Raw genomic sequence first — 16,194 nt, 5'->3', positions numbered from 1 at the left:
AATAATATTAATTCTTTCCGTGTATTAACATGGTGCATCTTTCCATTTATTTGTGTATTTTTCAAATTTATTCATCAATGTCTTGTAGTTTACAGTGTACCAACCTTTTACATCTTTGGTTATATTTACTCCTAGGTATTTTATTCTTTTTGATGTAATTTTAAACAGGATTTAAAAAAAAATTATCCTTCTGATAGTTGTTAGACACATTGTTAGTGTATAGAAATGCAACAGAATTTTATTTATTGATTTTGTATCCTGCAACTTTATTGAATATTTTTTATTAGTTCTAACAGTATTTTCAGAGTATCTTTACAGTTTTCTACATATGATATTATTTTATCTACAAAGAGAGACAGGTTTTTTTTTCTTTTCAATTTGGATGCCTTTATTTCTTATTCCTCCTATAGTCCCATCTTGGACCCTCTACATTGTCTTCTAACAATTAATCTGGTTCATTTATTATGACTTAAGAAAATAATTTTTCATACTGGAGGTAAATAATTGTCAGACTGTGAAATAATAAATTATGAATACCTCCCCCTTCTTCCGTTCTCTTCACTTTGTACAAACTGCAAGCTCCTTAATTTCAGGAACAGTATCCTGTTCACTACAAGAAGTTTCAGAGAACCCTAAATGTAATAGGTGCTTATTAAAATGTGTTAATACGTGTTAATGACTTGTTTGTTGTGGCCAGACACCTATATCAAATAATGACTTCCTTAAGTAGAATTATATCCATCTTTATACTAATAAAATAAAATTTTAACAGCCCAGTTTTTTTTAAAAAATTAAAATAGTATGTTTAAAAATCATATTAATAACTTATATTTAAATCTTCTAAACTTTATAGAATATTTTGTTAATGTTTAAAACACAAGATGTTATATTAGCTATTTTGCAGGATGCTGACATATTATCTGCTAATTTTTTATAATATGACAGATCTCCAAACTACATATTTATAGAAGCACTTTTGTGTACGTTTTTATGAGATTTTTAGAAATAATAAAGTTGAATTTTCTCTAAGCTCTAATTAAAAAGTGAACAAAGACTAATGGATTGACTTTACTAGTTATTTATTTTGTCTTTTAAAGTTAACTTCTATAGAGGTGTAATTTTGTAATGTGTTGTGTCAGATAGATTATGCTTCAACTTTTATTTTTTTAAATTAAAAAAAAATAACTAAGTATGTATGCCTCTGAAACCAACAGGTAGGACAAATGCATTTCTGAGTTATTAAAAAATATTATACCAATGTATCTATGGACATTTTCCAAGGCTTAGAAAAGTCTATTTGTTTTTAAGTATGTGGGTACAGCATTAAATAAGAGACTTTATGGTAATCATAATTTACTAGTCAAATTAGAAGATAAAGTGAAGCCAGGGAGTCTGATTCCTCCAACTCTGTTTTTTTCCCTCTAGATTCTTTGGCTATTCAGGGTCTTTTGTGTCTCCATACAAATTTTAAGATTTTTTGTTCTAGTTCTGTAAAAACTGCCATTGGTAATTTGATAGGGATTGCTTTGAATCTGTAGATTGCTTTGGGCCACACAGTCATTTTTACAATATCGATTCTTTCAATCCAAGAGAATATGGTACTGGCACAAAAATAGGACTATAGATCAAAGGAACAGGATAGAAAGCCCAGAGATAAACCCACACAGCTATGGTCAACTAATCTATGACAAAGGAGGCAAGGATATACAATGGAGAAAAGACAGCCTCTTCAATAAGTGGTGCTGGGAGAAATGGACAGCTACATGTAAAAGAATGAAATTAGAACACTCACTAACACCATACACAAAAATAAACTCAAAATGGATTCGAGACCTAAATGTAAGACCGGACACTATAAAACTCTTAGAAGAACACATAGGAAGAACACTCTTTGACATAAATCACAGCAAGATCTTTTTTGACCCACCTCCTAGAGTAATGGAAATTAAAAAAAAATAAACAAATGGGACCTAATGAAACTTAAAAGCTTTTGCACAGCAAAGGAAACTATAAACAAGAAAAAAAGACAACCCTCAGAAAGGGAGAAAATATTTGCAAATGAATCAATGGACAAAGGATTAATCTCCAAGATATATAAGCAGCACATGCAGCTCAATATTAAGAAAAACAAACAGCCCAATCTAAAAATGGGCAGAAGACCTAAATAGACATCTCTCCAAAGAAGACATGCAGATGGCCAAGAAGCACATGAAAAGCTGCTCAACATCACTAATTATCAGAGAAATGCAAATCAAAACTACAGTGAGGTATCACCTCACACTGGTCAGAATGGGCATCACCAGAAAATCTACAAACAACAAATGCTAGAGAGGGTGTGAAGAAAAGGGAACCCTCTTGCACTGTTGGTGGGAATATAAATTGATGCAGCCACTATGGAGAACAGTATGGAGGTTCCTTAAAAAACTAAAAATGGAATTCCCATATGACCCAGCAATCCCACTATTGGGCATATACCCAGAGAAAACCATAATTCCAAAACACACATGCACCTCGATGTTCATTGCAGCACTATTTACAATAGTCAGGTCATGGAAGCAACCTAAAGGCCCATCGACAGACAAATGGATAAAGAAGATGTGGTACATATATACAATGGAATATTACTCAGCCATAAAAAGGAATGAAATTGGGTCATTTGTAGAGACGTGGATGGACCTAGAGACTATCATACAGAGTGAAGTAAGTCAGAAAGAGAAAAACAAATATCGTATATTAACACATATATGTGGAATCTAGAAAAATAGTACAGATGAGCTAGCTTGCAAGGCAGAAATAGAGAACAAACATATGGACACCAAGGGTGGAAAGCGGGGTCGGGGAGGTGGGATGAATTGGGAGATTGGGATTGACATATATACACTAATATGTATAAAATATATAACTAATGAGAAACTGCTGTATTAAAAAAATAAAATTCAAAAAAAGTAAATAAGAGCAAAAATAAAAGAAGATAAGGTGAGATATTAAGTCAGAAAGTATGAAAAATATCCTATGAAGATAGCAAAAGTTTGGAGCAAGTTGTTATTAAAATTCTTTGTGAAAACACAAAACTTGTAAATATATTTTGATTCTTAAAAATTTTAAACATACATGTTAACATAAACAAAAATGTAAAAAGAACTGCAGCTTGTTTGAAATGTGCTTAATTTACCAACTCATATTGAAATTGGCATTTATCTTAAATTATAAAATCAGTTATAGCTATAATTTTCTTTTGAAAGGAAGTGTATATGAAGGAAACATTTTGGAAGATTGCAGTAGATTCAAAAACCAGTTGTAAATTATATGTGATAACAATCGACCTTGGCCTATTGTCAATTCTCTAGCTACTTCATCTCCTGAAACAGAAATAAGGGCCAAGTGGTAAGTGTAAAATCACCTTTGAGAATTGAATGACAAGGTCACAAAGTTTACTATAGCTCACAATGTTTACCCATAAGTGAGCCTTTTGTATTCTCTACGAAGACTTAATTTTGTTTTAGGTAAAAATTTAATGAGCTTGATTCCTTCATATCGGAGGTCTCAATTAGGGAATGAGAGAGTGGTATATGTCAGCAAGCACATTGACAGCAACTGACATCAGAGACCAATTCAACAGGAAAACTACAATAGGCAGAAAAAAACAATCCCAAAACTAAATATATGGGGCCATTTCATGTAAATGGACCATTTCCATCAAATATTTTTATTCTGAACAGTAATGCCTGATAGAATAACTATTTTTCAGTAAGACATCATTTCAAATTATTGCACTTGATTTTGGGCAGGAGCACCTAAATATATCCCATTGATATTACTGTGAAGATAGGTATATATTTCCATCCCAATTAATGGAAAATTGTCTTATGACCCACCACTAACAATCTAAAAAATTCAGTTATCTAAATTAATTCATTTACCTAAAAGCTCCAGAGAAGTGAGGTTTTACTAAATATTGAACAGAAATAAAATGATTCTTTTTTTCTTCAGATAATAAAACAATTGCTTTGAAAGGACAAGTTCCATCATGACAAGAACATAACTTTTGGCATCAGAATGGCTAGGTGTCAATTTTCAGCTTTGCCTGCCACATGTGATTTTAGACTTACCTTTAAACTTCAATTTTTGCAGATATGAAACGTAGATAACCATAACTATTTCACTGGGCTCTTATGGGAATAAAGGGAATTGAATACAATGTCTGACCTCCATTAGCTGTACAAGTAATGTCAACTCCCTTTTTCTTTTCCTTGTTTCTTTCCTTCTTTCATTTTTCACCTAAAAATGTAAGGGAAACTGATTTTCCTCAAATACAAAATAAGAGTAATTCACAATTACAGCCTGTTCAAAAATCTGGGTGGCTCCTCTGTGAATTAAACCTATCTGACAATTCTAGAGTAAAAATATCAATCATTGACCATTAGAGCATTTATGGTAATTTTTCATTAAAAATGAAATTACACTGATATGCGAATTTCACATATTGGTTAGTGTACTCGTCTTCCACATTGTTTCCCTAATTTGCTTGTTGCTCTAAGTTTCCTAGAGAATACTACTAATCTAATTTATGCATTTTACAATGATTCCTAAGGTAAGATTTGGTCTCTTCCATTATTTGTAAGGGGCTAATCAGGGTCAAAAGATAAAGGAGATGTATGGAGTGTGATCAGACACTGTTACAGAGAGATAAGAATGTTTTAGGTGTGTATTCTAAGGACAACCTGACCACAGTTTCAGGTGAGAGCTGGGTAAAGAATAAGAGTATGTGAACACTGTGAAAGTAGAGAAACATGAACATAAAAATGTTAAAGGGAAGGATGTTTTTAATTGCAACACATGCATACAACTTAAATATCAAAATGGGTCCTTAGGAAAACAAATCTAAATTTTAGCATGCAGCCCACTGGCCAATGTTTATTAAAAATCCATTAAGCATTCTGGAAAAACAGCTTTTTATTTTTCAATGTGTCTAAGCTTTAAACAATACAGGTCAAAAATAAGAAAAGAACAATGTTGATTTCAAAAGCTGGATTTCTTGTAGAAGTCAAATGAAAAAGGCATAAATGAGAGCTTAAAGCTTTCATATGGCAATAATTTTATAGATTTTTCTCAAATAGGATATACATAGAAATAGAGGGAATGACTTCATGTATTACTGAAGGTTATCACAGCAGAATATCACTGCTTTGCTCATTCCTATCACATTTGTGTCTTATAAAGTAAAGAAAAAATAATAATCTCAACGTTACCAATCATCATTCTGCTTAGGTTAGTTCTTTATACCTTATACCAAACTGCCAAGACTCATGGGTAACTCTACAGATACGGATTCAGGATTCAGGATACTATGTTTTCTATTATTAACATTATAATAATTATGTGTATGATACATTTATTTTACTATGTATTTCTTTAAACTTCCACAAAAATGGGATCCTTAAGCCTCACAAAGAGTGTATACATTTTTTTTTTTTGCCTGAGAGCGTGGAGCTAGGATATTTCTTGGTAGTTCAAATTTTAAAGTCATAATGATAGAAAAATATTTTACAAAAATCATACAGCTCATGCTAACTCTGTACTTCATACCTAAGTAACAAATGTAACCAGTTCCAGGGATTCATCATTGGATTCGGTGGAATCATGCAATTACCAGGTGTCAGGTCTCCCAGCACCCTTGCTAGTGTGACCACAGTCTATGGAAAAATAATATGATACACAGTTTAATCACATAATGCTGAATTGTATTATCTACAGGGATAATCCATGCTTTGTTTGGACATCAGCCCATAAATTGTTAAACAGCCCAGCACAATAAGACCCTTTTCAAAGTAATGCAACTTTGAAACATTTTTTGTGAGTTGCAAGATTATTTCAGCATGTACTTTTTCCTAGTTTTATTAGTAAATAATTGACATGGCAGGGCAAGAATAAAGACGTAGACATAGAGAATGGACTTGAGGACACGGTATGGAGAGGGGGAAGCTGGGGTGAAGTAAGAGTAGCATGGACATATATACACTACCAAATGTAAAATAGCTAGTGGGAAGCAGCCGCATAGCACAGGGAGATCAGCTCAGTGCTTTGTGACCACCTAGAGGGGTGGGATAGGGAGGGTGGGAGGGATACGCAAGAGGGAGGGTATATGAGGATATATGTGTGATATATAGCTGATTCACTTTGTTATACAGCAGAAACTAACACAGTATTGTGAAGCAATTATACTCCAATAAAGATCTATTAAAAATAAATAAATAAATAACTGACATGCATCACTGCATAAGGTTAAAGTGTTCAGCATAATGGTTTGATTTACACATATTGTGAATAAAAAATATTTGTACTGAGGTATACATCACGTAAAATAAATCGCACAAATCTTTCTGTTTAGCGAATTGTTAAATTTGTAAATTTGGTGACTTTAAGATTTTAAAGTTGTAGACTTGGTAACTTTAATAATTGAATAATTGAACCCAAACAAGAAGCAGAACATTTCCGTCACCCAGGGACTTTTCTCTTGATTCCTCCCAGTCAATTCCTGCCATTCCCCAACACATCTAATGGAATCATTTCTGACTTCCACAATCAGCAAGAAATTTTGCATCTTCTTCAACACCATGCAAATGGAATCATACAATATATAATTGCTGTGCATATGTCTGACTGCTTTTGCAAAACAATGTTTTATGAGATTCACTCATATATCTCTGAAGGTTTTGTTTGTATATTTTTCCTTTTTTATTCCAGATCACAGTTATTGTATGAATAGACACAAATCTGCCAAAAGAGTTTTCTGACCTTGTTGTGCCTTTCATACTCCCACCAGCAATCCAGTTGCTCTAAATCTTTGCCAGTATTTAGTGTTGTCAGTGTTATTTCAGCTATGCTAATGGCATCTGTGTGGTTTTAGATTTGCATTTCTCTGATGGCTCATTATGTTGAATGCTTTTTCTTTTGCTATTGGCTATGTGCTATTGAATATATCTTCTGTCTTGTGTCTGATATTTTGCTTGTTTTTACTGGGTTGATTGGTTTGAAGATTATGTAAGCATGCTTTACTTGTTCCAAAAATAACACTTTGTCAAATATACGTACTGTGAATATTTTCCATCTGTTGTTTGCATACCCATATTCTTAATGGTTATTTTTAAATATACATTAGACAATTATTATTATTTTAAATTAATAAGCTTTATTTTTAAGATCAGTTAAAGTTTTTAGGAAAATTTCAGTGGATAGTACACAATTTCCATATATCTGCTCATCTCCAATGTTCATGTGAAGGGCTATTTCTTACCCTCTCTTTTGCCTCCAGAAGCTCTTAGATATATAGAGAAGACATCTTTGCTAGGCTTTGTAGACATGACCACGTGATCATTCTCTCAACTCAATTATACATGTACGAAGATTTAGATTCGGGCTTCCCTGGAGGTGCAGTGGTTGAGAGTCTGCCTGCTGATGCAGCAGACACGGGTTCGTGCCCCAGTCCGCTAAGATCCCACATGCCGCCGAGCGGCTGGGCCCGTGAGCCATGGCCGCTGAGCCTGCGCATCCGGAGCCTGTGCTCCGCAACAGGAGAGGCCACAACAGTGAGAGGCCCGCGTACGCAAAAACCCCAAAAGATTTAGATTCAAGTTGGAATTCAGGATGATCCACTCCAATGTGGGCCCAACTGATATAGCTTAACCACATATTTTCATTTGGGTAAACAATGTATACTTGATGGTTAATCAATTTTTTTCTGTTATGTTATTTATCTAGTTAAGTATGCTCTTTTCATAGAAAATCTTAGATAGGAATAAAAATAAATATTGGGACTCAGACATGAAAACGATATCTCTGGCCCTTGCCAATCAAATTATACAGAGGATCCTGATTGGCTGGAAACTCATGCAAATTGATGTACTTGAATTTAATAGAGATATTGTAAATTCTCTTTCATATTAAAAAAATTGTACATGTACAGGAAGAGAGGAATCAGCCTTGGCAGCATCCACATATAAAATCCATCAGTGTTAAAGCTGATTAAAACTTTAATATAAGCCAAAAGTGTGATGAGTCTATTAAAAATGCTATAAAAATCATAAGGTTATGAATAAAGTATAATTTCAGTACATAGAATTCTGTAGCCACATTTTATTCTTAAATGATCAAAATAGATATGGACAATTTGTCTCATTATTTATAGTATATTATTTATATTAATTTTAAAAGAATATGTGCTTGACAGTAGTCATGAAGACAAGGGAATGGAGATTTTTCTCTCTTGGCAACTAAAGGGATGTTTATGTACAACACTATTTGGTGATACAAAAGAGCTTGACCTTCTAACACAGATAATAGGCTATTTAAGAGTTACTGTGTTTTCCTTCACTATAGGTGTCCAACTTCCCCTGAAGCATGGTGTAAGAGAAATTTCCTAATTGGAAAAATTATTTAAGAAAAATGATTGTAAGATTTCTTCAATCTTTAATTTTCTTTACATTGTTTTGAAACAGTGTTCCAGGAAAAATTGACATCCCTATTTGCCACCTACATCTGCAGACTTTTTTAGAAGTAGTATATTGTCATTGTATTTGCAATAATTTACAGAAGAATGAAATTATAGTCAAAAGAACATTATTAACTATTTTAATAACAACTTAATCTTAGCAGATTCCCTTGCATCGTGCAAATTTTGATTCACCACAGATATCAGAACAGATATTGTCACAAGTCCTTTTAGCAAAATAAGATAATCCAGGTTCTTGTTGTGAAATACTGCATGATAAAATCTTTCTTTTTGAATGGTTAACTGGATGAGAATATCATAATTCATTTCTAGCTTTAGAACTATACAGTTTCCTTATCTATTCTTCAGTTTAAGAAAATGTATCTAGGATATCATCCTCTGAGGAATCATAGTCTAAGATTGCTCTTTTGAGACCAATTGCATCATCATCATTAGAGTCTGGGGTGCTGTTCACTGTCTCTTTGCATTCATCTTTTGATTTGTCTAATTGTGAAAGGCCCTCAACTACAAACTTTGTTTTTAACATTGTGTACAGAAAATGAAAAATTTTAAGTTGTGTTCAATGAAAGCTAAGAATGCACTATGCATTTACAGTGTCTCCAGATTCCTTTTATATCTTCTCAAAAGATTATACAATAGTTCAGCCCACAACATATAAAACTGAAAAATGATGATTTATTCAGTATGGCATCATCCTTCCAGAAGATTCCAACATTCTTCCATTTTCTTCTTATTTAGTCTTTTATGGCATAATTGATAGTAAATGATAAGTAGTAATGAATAAGAATGAAATACTTCCTAGAATGATTTCTAATACCAAACTATTTCAAGATACAGGCAAAATAAAATGACTATGTATGATCACATAATGTTTTAAAATTGGTACAAGAATTGAGTGGACTAGTATGGCAATTGTAAACTAAAATAAGCTTTTTTTTTTTTTTTGTGGTACGCGGGCCTCTCACTGTTGTGGCCTCTCCCATTGCGGAGCACAGGCTCCGGACGCACAGGCTCAGCGGCCATGGCTCACGGGCCCAGCCGCTCGGCAGCATGTGGGATCTTCCCAGACTGGGACATGAACCCGTGTCTGCTGCATCGGCAGGTGGACTCTCAACCACTGTGCTACCAGGGAAGCCCAATACTCATATTTTTAAAAGTGGGTATGGGAGGTATCAAGTGCTCACTGGCCCATAAAACGTCTGAAAGTTAGCCAGAAACATATGTCCATGTTCTTGCCTAGGACTTAATCTGAGTCTCTGAAAATGGTTCCCCATGGTTCATGGGATCTATCTTCTGGGATCTTGGGTTTACCGTCTTAAGTAATTTCTCCATTTCTGTAAGAAATGACCTATGTTTACAACTGTGTAGTTTTCTCCAACCTGATTTCTACTCTAGAAAGTTGAGTCCCAAAGTCTCTGCAGGTGGAACTGCGGCTGTCCCTTTTAAACCAAGCTGATCAAATACCTTTAAAAACTTTGTCACCTTTGTATGTATCAAACTATAATCCTCTCTGCTAGACAAAAGTCACAGGAATGTTTCTTTTCAAGATAGGCTTTTCTACAACTTGGGCTGAGTGTCAGAATGCTGTATTTAATATACTTTGAAGCATTTTTTCTAGTTCAAAGTGTCTACAAAACATGTCATTAAAATCCAGAGAGGTCTTTATGCCTGGTAGAAAGGGTCTTAGAGACACATCCTTAAGAATCTTTCAGTTTCCACTAGGAAAGCACACTTATCTTTCTGAAGTCTCAATAAAGGGATTTAAAGCCACAGAGCTTCACCCTGTGACCATGCTATTCTAGTAGACCCTGGACTGGACGTTTTCCCTGAGTCCAGAAAATTTTCCCGGTAGAAGAAACCAAGGATGACCAAGAGTTTTATTTTAGAAACCAGCAAGCCTTTGCTCCTTTATATATATCCTCTGAATTCTACTTGAAAATGTAAAATTCACTTTATTTTTCCTCACCTCTCTTTATCCATGTTTTATCACATGCAGCTACGAGAAGTATTTTGGCCTTTTCCACGCACTACCTGAAATTTCCTTAGCCAAACACATAGGTCCTTTATGTATAGTTTTACTCTACCTCATTGCTACAAACAACAGTGATGCCAAAATCTCCTCTGCTATACAGCAGAGGTTATTTTTTTTCCAGCTTTCAATACCAATTTCCTCACTGTTCTTCAAGCTCTCATTCACAATTTCCACTAACAACAAGGATAGTTAGGGGGAAAAGTCTTCAGATTAGGAATTTGGTTTATTTACTCATTCGTCAATTAGGTTTTGAGGGTTTTTTATCTACGAAGCCCCACAGGAAGTGCTGTAGGGAATTAATGTACTATGCCTGGGTCCTGAACACCTAAATTAACATGACAAGAGGTAGAAAATGATAAGTGCTGAATTAAAAGATGTACAGGTAAAGTTCTAAGGGATTTCAGAGGAGAGGGTTTTTGTTTTCTTTTTTGTTTTCTGGCTCAATCTGGGCTACAAAGATCAGGGGACAAGCATAGCAAGTCAGTAGGGAAGTCCTGTAAACAAAGACGCAGAAGTGTGTTTGGGAAACAGTGAGTCTAACTTTGGGTGAATCATAGGCGTGGGAGGTAGGAATGGGAAATAATGCTGTAAAGAAATGGATTCAGGGCTTTGAATGTCAAGGTAATGATTTTAGGATATTTTTCCTATAAGAAATGGAAAAGCATTATGGTTGTTATTTTTTTTTATTTTTATTTTTTGCGGTACGCGGGCCTCTCACTGTCGTGGCCTCTCCCGTTGCGGAGCACAGGCTACGGACGCGCAGGCTCAGCGGCCGTGACTCACGGGCCCAGCCACTCCATGGCATGTGGGATCTTCCCGGACCGGGACATGAACCCGCGTCCCCTGCATCGGCAGACGGACTCTCAGCCACTGCGCCACCAGGGAAACCCCATGGTTGTTATTTTTATTACTTTTAACTTGGCTTTCTGAAGATTAACCTGGAAGCACAGGAGGAGAAGCAATAGACCATCTTTCGGAGCTCTGGCTTTATTTCAGGAGCGGTGTGTGAGGGCCCCTATGAGAACACTGACAGTGGGGATGGAGAGGATGAAGCAGATGAGGTGGAACATTAATCAAGTTCTCACTGTAATTCATTATCTCTTTTTCTCACTCTATTATTATCTCTCTATCCATATAAATGAGCAATTCCTCATGTATACTTTTGCTAGAACTAATAGCAAACATTCTCATGATGGTTACAATGTATTTGATAACTCCAACTATCTGTTGAAGAAAAATGTAAATATAAGAGTTCGTTTCAGAATACTCTTTACATCTGAAAGGCTACTTTAGTTAAAAGGATTTGTCAGTTAGTTTCCAGTTATTCAGCTGCTAATAACTGGATTTCTGGAGAGAGCAGCATTCAGATCAAGGAGATGGTGGTTGAAGTCTTCTAGAAAACCCTGCTGCTTCTTGTTGACTAGAATCAAGATACAATTAATCGTGCTCTTGACTTCTCCTTCAATGACACTGTCACTCCCAGTGACTTAAATGTAAGTAATGTAAGGTCAACTGAGACAGTTTTGAACTTAGATTCCTTTCGCTTTGGAAATATCCAAAGGCTAAAAGCGTCTTAATTTATTTTAAATGTCTTAAAAAGAAAATGCATTTATTCAAATGACTTCCTCTTTATTTCTAGTTCTTCCTTACTTGTAATTTTCTCACTTAAAGAAAAGGGACTTTTCTTTCTTTCTTTCTTTTCTTGGCACCCTATCTAGCAATAGAAAGTTCATTAATCTATCAATTCATTGGCTTTTGCTTTGACTCCCTCCATGTATTACAATCAATACCTGAAAAATTGATAATTCACCTTTATCATCCTGATTTAAAGCTTTATTCTCAATATTCTGCCATGAAATGCTGTGTATATAACTTCTGAGGGTAGCAGAATATCTCCCCAGTATTTGGTCTGACACTAAAGTAGAAACAGCAATACATTTAGTTTACGTTGTACAAAGAAAATAATATAGCAATGAAATCATAAAGTACAAAAAAGATTGAATACTTTTTTTTCTAATGAGTTGCCATGAATTAAATAACTTGAAAGAGGCAGGGACAATTTCTTCTCAGGACAGAATATCCAATGCTTTTTAAAAATAACCTGAATTTATTTGGAAAGATAAGCATGAGTTAACCACATTTTATTTTTTAAGAACCATTAAGAATGAATGTTATTTATTAACCAGGTAGGTGATACTAGAATATTTCTTAAAAAATTATTTTTCATCTCTTCGAAAAGAGTGTGCTGTCTAAATATTCTTTTATATTCCTTTCTTACTCGAGACATACGATTATCTGAAATCAGGTTTCATGTTTAAATTACCCAAAATATGTTTGAAACTAAAAACAATGTGGACAATACACTACCAGTATTCTGAGTGAAAAACAAAGGAGAAAAACATGAAAATCCATGAAGTCCTGGAAATAATCCTAAATGATATTTAAAGAATGATAGAATTTGGAAAATAAAGTCAGCACTGATGCTTACTTGGCTAAGGATCTGAGGCTTGGAAATAAGAAATAAAAATGATCTAAGCCAAGTCACAAAGTATCTAAAACTAAATGAAAGAGTACAAGCATGTGTAAGTGACATTTTTCGATGGGTGACATTTCAAGAAAAGTAGAAATGCACACCCTTTTTAAAAATGTGAGATAGATAAAATGTTTAAGATTTAATTACTCTTGAGAAGTACAGGGTACAGTCACCCTGACTTGCCCTAAGACTATACATGATTTTTCCCCCATTGCTCAGTTAAGCATAAATTCATAGATATCATGGTTAAGAGAGTTTGAGATGAGATGCTGGTTGCCTGCACTTAGTCCTGCCACTTCTTATCTGGACCATCTGCTGTCACCTCAAAAAGCCAAGACTGTATAATCTTGGTAAACATACAAACCATTCCTGCATTTAATTTCAGTTGGAAGGAGGATCCCATTATGGGTATTGATTTTGAAGTGTCACTACCTTCTTTTGATGAATTTTCAGCTACTGACTGCCTTTCCATGAACACAATATTAAGTCTTAAAAGTGTTTACTCCAAACTTCTTACATACATGCTTAATAAGGTTCATGGTCTTAGAAGTTAATCCAATTTGCATGAAAGTCTGCCTATGGGTTTTACTCACATTTTAGATTCAAGTAGCATTTGTCATCAATAGACTCAGTTGTGCTGGAGCTGGCACAGGGTTCATGACAAGCAGAGGTAAGAATCTCTGCCTGCTGAGACCAGAGGTGAGAGTGCAGAGCTCCTAAAAACTATCTAAGCTAAAGACTGGATTGTGTTGACCCGTGGAGAGGTATGTGTCCTTGCAGTTGGGTCTATAGGTCTGTACATATATTGGGACATGTTGGATAGGGATGCAGAAAGCCAAAAGACATGATGTAATTGCAGCTGTAAGAAAGGACGCTTATAGAAGTGGTACCTTTCCCCAAATCTTTAGCTGCACATTTTACTGTACTCCTTTGTTTTTTTTTTGCGGTACGCGGGCCTCTCACTGTTGTGGACTCTCCTGTTGCGGAGCACAGGCTCCGGACGCACAGGCTCAGCAGCCATGGCCCATGGGACCAGCCGCTCCGCGGCATGTGGGACCTTCCCGGACCAGGGCACGAACCCGTGTTCCCTGCATCGGCAGGCGGACTCTCAACCACTGCGCCGCCATGGAAGCCCCTACTGTACTCCATTTTTAATTTTATTACTGCTTTAGAGCTCTATAGGGTCCATAAATAATACCGTATCCAGATTGAGGAGCAAACCTCACTTTTACAGTCGATATAGTGAAAAGGAAAGATAAAGAGAAACTCTTGAAAGCTTCCAGAGAAAAATGACACATTATTTAAAAGGCAAAACTAATTTCAAAGATGTCAGACTTTTTATCAGAAACTATGGAGGCCAAAGATAATGTAAAGGCATTTTTAAAGTGCTGAAAGAAAAAAAAATCAATACCTCAAATGATGCCCACAGTAGCCAAAAAAAAGTATTCTTTCAGAATAAAGGTGAAATAAAAGCACTTTGAGATAAAAGAAAACTAACGTAGTTATGGCCAGCCCACCATTAATACAAAATATACTAAGCTCTTCAAAATGAAAGGAAATGATACGAGTGGAAAATTCAAATCTTCAGGAATTTAAAAAATGGCAAATGTACCATAAAAAATAAAAGCATATGGTCCAATAATTCCTTTTAAATACACATGACTTGTTTAAAAAAAAGGTTAACATTGTCTTATAGAGTTTTTTATATATAACATAATATTTTAGCATAAAAATGATGAGCTGAGGTAAATCAAAATATATGTTATCAATGATTCTACATTTAAATAAGTAATACACATAAATTCTAAGTATGATGTAAAGAGTGAAGATTGTTTATGGAGTATCCAAATTAAAAAATAATGAAAGTGATATAGCTAAAAAGAGAATAGGTAAATCAAAATTAAATTCTAAAAAAAAACTTTTGATCTAATCCAAAAGAAGTCTGCCAAGGAGGAAAGAGGCACAAAAGACAAAGTGTTGTAGGCAGGCTTTGAGATGATTCCTGGTGATGTCTGTAGCCTGGTATTCATGTTCTTAAAATCACTTCCTATTGAGTGTGGGCTGGACTTAGTGATGCACGGCTAACTTCTGATAGTGGGTTACTAAAAAGACTACGGTTTTTATCTTGCAGTGCTCTCACTTGGACTACTCACTATTTCACCTTTTCATATCATGAGGCAGTCCTATGGAAATCAACAGCCAGTGAGAAATTGAGCCTTTAGCCCAATAGCCCATGATGCATAGTGGCCCACGTGATTGAGCTTCGGAAGAAATCTTCCTGCGGTTGCATCTTCAGATGAGACCACGGTCTCAAACAATAGGTTGACTGAATCCTCATGAGAGACCCTGAGCCTGAGACACCTACCTAAGAAGTGGCTGAGTTCCTGACCTACAAAAATTAGGAGGTATTAAATATCCGTTGTGCTCAGGTGCTCACGTTTGGGGTAACTTGTTATGGTTTAACTTTAAAATAATCAATAAATTCATCAAGTTTTTTAAAAAAGGGAATAATCATATTATCATTTCAAGTGAAGTAGAAAAAAAGATTTGACAAGTTCAACACCAATTCATGATTTAAAAAAAACATTTATAAACGTTTTCAAACTTGGAACAGAAAGAAACATCCTCAACTGATAAAGAGTATCTAAGAAAAATCTACAACTTTCAACATGCTCAGTGGTGAAATATTGAAACTTTTCTGCTAAGTTTGGGAACCAGACAAAGATGTGTACTTTCACCATTCTTGTTTGATATTTTACTGGAGTCTTAATTGGTACAATAAAGCAAGAGAAAAGAAATTAAAGATGTAAAGAAGAGAAAGGAAGAAATAAAGCTACGTCTGTTTGTAGATGACAAGATTGTTTACATAGAAAGTCTTATTTCAACTCTAGAACTAACGAGTAAAATTTAGAAGGGAAGCAGATTAAGAAATATGAAAAATCAGGTATATTTTTATATGCTAACAACTAACATTTAGAAAAGTTAAACTTAAAAAACAATCACATTTACAATTCTGTGTAAAAACTAAAAAATTCTCAAAATGAGTAAGAAAAGATATACAAGGTAGCATCACTAAAAACTATATAACACTGCTGAGAGAAATTAAAGAAGGCATAAATT

Source organism: Delphinapterus leucas, chromosome 13 (genome assembly GCF_059928025.1).
Source record: "Delphinapterus leucas isolate spDelLeu-1000000601 "Yukka" chromosome 13, BTC_Dleu_Yukka2, whole genome shotgun sequence".
NCBI lineage: Eukaryota > Metazoa > Chordata > Mammalia > Artiodactyla > Monodontidae > Delphinapterus > Delphinapterus leucas.
Note: the sequence above shows the minus strand (reverse complement) of the source record.